The sequence below is a fragment of the Salmo salar genome, chromosome 11 (genome assembly GCF_965601325.2).
Source record: "Salmo salar chromosome 11, fSalSal1, whole genome shotgun sequence".
NCBI classification, from domain to species: Eukaryota; Metazoa; Chordata; class Actinopteri; order Salmoniformes; family Salmonidae; genus Salmo; species Salmo salar.
Genome location: NC_138301.1, coordinates 11,555,771 through 11,564,122, shown reverse-complemented (window position 1 = coordinate 11,564,122; position 8,352 = coordinate 11,555,771).

Genomic DNA, 8,352 nt, shown 5'->3' with positions numbered 1-8,352 from the left:
CCCAAATGGCTGCTCAACTTGTTAGCTCTAGCATCTCGTGCAAGCTAAGCCTACTTTGTACACTTTCAAGCATAACATAGAATCCCCTTAAACAAGGGAACGGTTTTACTAGTAACGTTTTACGTTCAAACCCTTTTCGGCGATCTTCTTTGCTAGCCCTAAGTTACAGGAACTCGCGGTAATTTTAGGAAAAAGTTACGCCTGTGCCCTACCCACACTACTGAAAATGCGGGGGACTGAGATTTATTGCTTGGTCAAGCTAATTTATCCTCAAATTTCAATCGGCTGGCTCTATGTCCTCGCTCAAGAAATTAATAATAACTGAGTCTACTCGCTTCTGAAACACGAGAGACAGAAATAGCACATTTGGCCCAACGCGTTTATTTGTCAAATTTCTATAAGTAGCTGGATCGTGTCCTAGCACGATGTAATAACTAACTTCACCAACTCATAAGACACTCTGACATCGTCAAATACGCAACACCGGGACAACTTCTATGAGCAACCACACACACAACCAATAAATTCCTGTCTATTCGAATCTCATGCAGTCTGTTTGTACAGTAATCTGTTTGCACAACTAATATATATATACTTAATTCAAACATGAAGACCTCATTCTATTTTAGATTCCTCACACTAAATAATCACACGGAATTACTTAACAAACAAACAATAAATATTGGTTATTAACATGATACAAAGAAAAAGTCCATAGCAGACGAAGCCGATATGTCGGCTTGGTAGACAAAGGAAAGGGGTGGGGACTGAGAAAGAGCGGGAAAGACCAAATGGATTTCACTACACACAGTGGATAATTGTACTCATGGACATGCTAATACCTTGCACATGAACAGCCGTTCATTCTGAAAGAAATTGCAATGTACATATTTACTCTTGGATGTCGTTGTTGTCTCTCCGTTGAAAACACTCAATCATCCTGTGGAGTTCATCAGAGTCTCTGGTTAACTTTCCCAGAAGTCTTAATGTCTTTCGTGGTTGTAGGTGGTTAGAATGGGTACTTCAGAGTACCATTCGGAAATGTTCTCATAGATAGATGCTTCGGCGGTTGTCGGTATTCTCGTTCTAGACTTACTTAATTTCTAGCTGCAGACTAGTAATTATACGTCTATGATTTGCTCTTATTCTGTAGTGATCGATAGTCTCAGAGTTGAACCATTTCCAGCCGTGTAGCCAAAACTCGTCCTTTGGTAGAGTTGTAGTTTAAACCATTTCACATGAAGCGTCAGCTGCATGTTTTCTAGTCGAATGTGAATTTCGTCAGGAGTGGGTTTTATACACTTCAGAGAAAAGGGTGTTCTATGACGCCGACGTAATGTCTATGCTCACGTGGGCGTGGTTACTGACTTGGTTAACTTTATACGAACACCCATATTTTCTCATTTACAAGGTTAAAGTCACATTACATCTTTTCACAAATAGTTTAATGTTTAATCACATACGTTTCACAATATTTAGATGTAAACCTGACAGCTGGGAAATGTACACTTTGAGAGATACAGTTATGTGTTTCCTGTCCATCATGAGATCACCAAATGAAACACACTCGTCATGACTTCCCCTTAAGTGTCCACGGACCAATCCCACATTCTCAAAAGTAGATATATTGTTTAATTCTCCCATTTTGGGGATTAGGAGATTTGAACTAAGAGAAGCGGGGGGGGGCTAAGAGGGAGGGGGGCTATGATTCTCCCCCCAGGCCACGTCATGACACCATATCATTGTATTATCCCCCAAACCATTTACTGCCACAGTCAGGCCCTCTCTGTTATACCTCTGTTACATTACATTGACATGATGCCATTTAACTACGTAAATTATATATATATTTTTTGCTGATTTACACCCCGCAGATTAGTTAGTTTTCACATTTCCATTAGTCCCTAGTAAAGGTCACAGGAAATGTTGAGTCACTGTGCCCCATTAGTTGGCTGTACATTATTTAAGTACTGCTGAGCCTCTAAGCATTGTGTTTTCTATTATACTTCTCATGAAGAATTAATTGAGGCATATCAATATTGTGAACTATGACTCTCTCTTAAGCTACCGTCATTCACAGAATTTGTGAAAGGAGCACATCAGGATATCCCCGTCTGGCTTTTGACAGTTTTCTGAATCTTGTTTCTGGTTCTGGACTTCAGTCTGTCTCCATCAGAGTTTTCTTTTCTTTCTCTTTCTGAAACAGCATCAGGGGGCCATCCATCCACTGAGATCCCAAATAGATATTCAAATAAATAAATAAGTAAAAGTGTTGCTTGGCAATGGTTCTATAAATTAGTCAGTGTGTGTCTGCCGAGGCTGGTTCTTAGTCAGGGAGTTGTGATAAGGAGGATCTGCTGGCTGTCTGGATGGTTGATGAATGGAGAGGAGGCCCCCAAGGGAGGAGGCCCTTAATCACAGAGTCAGTATAATTTGTGTCTGAGCCAGCCAATGACAGGCTTCATCTTCCCAATTTGTGTCTGGGCAGCCAATGACAGCCCTCGTCTGCCTCTCTCTACACCTGAGGAGCTGATGAGGTGTTGGCGGATATGAGAACTCCGAGCAGGAAGCCACAGTGGTCGTGTTTGAATTGTCTGTCATTATTATTTATCTGGCTGTTCATTTATTCACTGTCCAGCATCGCCAATACCTGTATCTCATTGTTGATGCTTGTTCTATTTATGCCTTTGATTTTGTAGAGGGGCAGGGATGCAACAAGAGAAGTTGTTGTTGTTTGTTTTCTCCTTGTGCCGCTGACAGGCGATGCTGTGGATCAGGCACGGTTTGGACACTCTCCTGTGGTGGCTACCACTGAGTCCCAGCAGGTGGCGCTCTCTAAACAGGCCCCACTGGATGACAGCTGATTAGGTGTTCCCCAGCAAGGAGCAGCACCACTGAGAAACCCCCTGGATCCCCTCCCTCCGCTCTCTCCAACCCCCTCAAGAGGAGAGCTGCTGCCTCTCATTTGCGGTCCGATGTCAACACACCCACTGTTTCTGTACTGAGAGGACCGGTGGGGATACTTCTTAGTTCCTCTGCTCTCCTGTCAGTATGAACAGCCCTGTCTTCAGTGGACATGCTAGTCCAGTGTAAAACCGCGAGGCCTACTTGCATCACAGAGACTACATGTCAGATTATGGAGCTCACAACAACAACACACTTTAAAGTGCTAATGACGGCGCAGTAGTTGCCTACTTTTGGGGTGAGTGCTCAACTTGATCTCAGCCAGGCAGCTCAAGTGTTGGCACTTAAGACTGACCTTCTCTTTGAAGGAAAATCACGAGCAATGTTTGCGAAGGAAACAAAAAACACTCGAGTGAATAAAAAGACGTGACACATTTACTAACGTAGAGCAGGCTCTCTTAGCACAGGAGTCAGGTGTTCAAATCCATTTCGGAAGTAGAACACGTCTGATTATCACCAAGATCAAAATGGATTTATGATCCCTACTGTAAGTATGCTTGTAGTTGATGAGAGAGTTGAAAGCAAGCCATGGCAGATTCAAAAAATTGATATTCTCATTGATCTCTCGCACACAGACAAGATAATGCATTTCAGTCCTTTGCATCATCTAATAGTAGCTCACATTTGTTCCTGTTTGGTAGGTAATTTAAATTATTCCCACTTTGAATTGAAATTAATCTGAGAGCAAGCAGCAATTAAAATCCACATAGCCCTTTTTGAGCATTGTACATAATGTATTATTGATGATTGGGCATTTTAAAACAAATTACCTCCATGACTCAAAAACATTTTGGATGGGAAAGAAGAAATGAACAGTTTGTTGCTCTTCGCATCACTCAGAGTAGTAGATGTCATCTCTGTCACTGTCACCAAGGTACTGGTGACCATCTTTGGAATGGAACTCCTTTGTAATCTAAAAATAACCAGATTTTGTTCCTATAAAGACTAGAACAAGGCAAATTGTTTTTGTGTGTCTTTTTAATTTGGTGACTGAAATATTCTCAATGATAGATTAGAATAAAAGAACAGCATCACTTGAACTAACGCAGGGGCGTCCAAGAACAAAGTGTGCCGTTGTTTTCCGAGGCTTGTTCCTCGTCTCTAAATGCATTATGCCACAGCAAGTTGAGGGCCCATTTGCAGGAACACGGGGCTTAATTGTATTTTAATGTGGGTTCCCTACAACAGGTCACAGTCTCCCTCATTTCATCTCATCCAGCATAGTTAAACCATTAACCCTCATTAAGATCAATGGATACTGCTCAGGCAGGAAGGCAGCTAAGTGCTCTGCTTTAGCCTCTTAAAAAACTGCCTTGGGATCTTTTGAGAAACACAGTGGGAAGAATCACTCCTGCAATCACGTTGAACTAGTCAATCAGAGCAATATGCTCGGTACACAGTCCGTGATGAACGAAAGCCGCCCCCCCCTTAAAGCCCCCCCTCCTTCCCACCAACCACCATCACAGTGCAATCTAGCTAGGCCAATCAATCTGGCCCAATTGAAATGGCTGCTGTCTCAGTGACTGTCAGTCTGGTGAACCTGCCTGGCACCAGAGCACTCACACTCAGTCAGAGAAGTGATATACTCTACTACAGGTGAGTGAATCTAAAGGGAAGGATGTGACACCAGGCCATAAAATACCACTTCATTGACTCAGGCAGTGACTTCTAAATAGGTTAAGTTGAATTTCATCTCCACCTCCCCCGGCTTCCCTTCTCTCTAAAGAGTTGCTGAGTTATCAAGGACGCCAGCATGTGCATGAAAGGGTCGCTAAAGATTTCGTCTTGTGGCACAGTGTCTGCCTGGACTTGGTGTTAGAGGAAGGCCAGCTCCATTAAGAAGCCATTGTCCGCAGCCCAATGCCATTTCGTTTGTCAGATACACTGGATAAGTGCAATGATATATCATCTCCCATTGCCTCCCTGATAACAGGAATGAAAACTAAGCACTTTAAATGCCCCTTTCTCAGAAGCCTCAGCTAAGGCCAATAACAAGCAGAGAATATTGAGCATACTCAAACACATAAGTGCTCACAGCAGGGTTAAAAAACAAGTTAACCCTTTCACCGAATTGATAGCTTTCAAGTGAGAGAGCATTATATATCTAGAGGATAACTGTCATTTACCTATATTTAAACACTAGCTTATGGCATTTTGTCTGTTTAGAAAGAGTCATAGCCTTGGGAAGTAGGGGTGCTAAAGGTGCTACAGCAATCTCTGATAAATCACAAAACCCAAAAGCCCACCCCAAAACATCTTCCCTCAGCCATGGAAAGAGTGCAACAAATAAATAATATATTTTTAAAGAAAAATAAAACATTTCACCAAATTAGTGATAAAAACATTCAGCACCTCTACCCGCAAAACCACTTCCCGCGGTCATGGAAAGAGTGCAACAAATTATGTTTGAGAGCCCACTTATTTTCTGCAACACTGTGCAAATGTTGTATTTCAGTCATGCACAGATGACAGGCTACATTTATAAACCTGTCGAGGCAGCCTACTTTCTGATATCCTGCTGAGCACAAAAAGCAACGGAACGGACAGATAGTGGCCAACCACTCTTTCTGTTTGTAGTGATGGAGGGAGGTTTGTTTGGGACCACTTATGGCGTCTAAACCACAGAGCTTCAGGTTTGTTTTGATCTTTTTGTTTCTCCCGTCTGGCCTTTCCTGCTGTGCTTCACAAATTCCAATTATTATTAAAGGATCAAATCAATGGCCCAAGTGTCTAAATCGCTGGTGGACTGGACAGTTTCTGGATTTCATTTTTCTCTATGATGGTGGGAGGGAGCTCGAGGGACAATTAGTTTACCCTCAGTGGGACTGAGCCTGCTTTTCCCTCCAATGAGACGACCGCTAGAAGCAAGTCTCCACAGTTTTTTTTGGACTGGAGCTAATGATTTTTTCATATTTTGTCTTTAACCCGAGGACTGTCTTGAGGTGCCGAGTGCCACTCGATCCAAAATGACTCTCTGGGCTCTGCAGTGGACTTGTCACCTCTTGCCTTCTGCCACAATTGTATTGTCTCATACTTTTGAGTGAAATTAAAGGCTGGTGGCAAAGACCAGCCAAGCAAGCAAAGTACAATTCAGCTTTCAGAGACGGAAGAGCAGAAAGTCACACAGTTCTTGCATATATAATGGAGAGGGCGAGCAGTGCTCCTTAACTGCACCAATGCCACTCTAAACCCCTCGCTGCACAGATGAAATAGTTGTACAAAGAGGACAGTATGACAGGAGCCTGTTATAATAATTGAAATCTACTGATATCTGTTAACAAACATATGCTCTATGTATCCAATCAAATCAAATTCTATTGGTCACATACACATGGTTAGGAGATGTTAATGCGAGTGTAGCGAAATGTTTGTGCTTCTAGTTCCGACCGTGCAGTAATATCTAACAAGTAATCTAACAATTTCACAACAGCTACCTTATACACGCAAGTGTAAAGGAATGAATTAGAATATGTACATATAAATATATGGATGAGCGATGGCCGTGCGGCATAGGCAAGATGCAGTAGATGGTATAGAGTACAGTATATACATATGAGATGAGTAATGTAGGGTATGTAAACATTATAAAAAGTGGCATTGTTTAAAGTGACTGGTGATACATGAATTACATCCCATTTTGAATTATTAAAGTGGCTAGAGGTTTGAGTCAGTATGTTGGCAGCAGCCACTCAATGTTAGTGATGGATGTTTAACAGTCTGATAGCCTTTAGATAGAAGCTGCTTTTCAGTCTCTCGGTCCCAGCTTTGATGCACCTGTACTGACCTCGCCTTCTGGATGACAGCGGGGTGAACAGGCAGTGGCTCGGGTGGTTGTTGTCCTTGATGATCTTTTTGGCCTTCCTGTGACATCGGGTGGTGTAGGTGTCCTGGAGGGCAGGTAGTTTGCCCCTGGTGATGCGTTGTACAGACCTCACTACCCTCTGGAGAGCCTTATGGTTGTGGTCGGTGCAGTAGCTTTATCACCAAATGTATTTACAGAACTTAAAACATGGACAAGTCAAAGTGATCTTCCTGTCTTCTGAATAGTTTTGCAGGGAATCAGTGACAGTAGGTGAAGAGTTAAACCCAGTACACCAGCTGCCACTGAGAACACTGCATCGTCTAGTTCCCCAGATTAAAGAGCCATCAGCACATCATTTGCACATCTAATAAGCCAGCAGTAAAATCACACACACAATGGCTGCTTCATTAATAGTCTCTTCAAGTGCTTTGAAACATAAGATGCTTAATTCTGCTTATTATTCGCTTGAAATGTATCCCACTGAGAAACATTGCTGTTCTCTAAACTCAGACACAGTTGTGTTTTCCTCCTCTGAAAATACAAAACTCTCACTAATTAGGACCTTGGTGACATATGGCAAACTGTCGGGAGATTTGCCCCTGTTTTCTGTGCATTTCTTGTGTGTTTAATGCACCTTGAGCCCTTACCAAAGGCACTGGGGGCGTTCTTGTTGCTGAGGAAAGTTCTTTCATTAGTGTTATTAGAAAGTGGCAGAAATGTAAATTAGTAGCGATGAATTAACAACCCCGCTGGGAGGTGGAAGCCTAAGCTTGCTAATATGCAATTATATTAGCCAGCTTTGCATCTCCATCACAGCATATCTGAAGGTGTGAACCAAGGAATTGGGGGGCCGGAGCCGGGGGCCCTCCCAGCAGCTCTGCGCCACACAGCCAGGGTGTGCAGTGTGTGTGAAGGAACGCGGGGGGAGGCAGTCTCTCTGTTAAGGCCGACTGGATTAAATGTTCCGCATGTTAATTGAGAAATGTTTGCTTCCGTGCAACAACAACTACACTACAGAGCAGTGAGAGCTCTCTCCCTCCTGCAATGGAACTGAGTTCTCACTCAAAGTACCCAGCAGCAGTACCTTACATCCCATAGCTCTCATACCAATACACAAATTTATATATTGTACCTCATTCTCTCTAGACACTGTTAATGCAATATACAGTATACAAAAAAGTGGGTGTTAATAAGTTAGCAGTTGTAATAGATGTTGATTTGACATCATCTGTAGCCAAACCCTACGCATACTGTGGCTATTCATAATCTACACTTAGCTACCGAAGAAGTTATCTGAAAGTGACAACGTGTCTTTCTAATCATCTTCAACATTTCAACGGGCATCATTTAGTAAACCTTGAATCCAGTTCTGCTTTGATTGAAACACAATTAAAATACGCTGGCTGTGTTTTGTTCTGCCAACTGCAATTGTTTGCCATTGTGTTCTCCGTACTGCAGAACAGACTGCTGTTAGATGCCTTTGTATGAATATGTTTTACTACACATACAATTTAACTGAAATTGATGTATCATGTCGTGTTGTCTCCAACAATAGATTTAATTTGTTTTACAGTTGCCAAAATAGA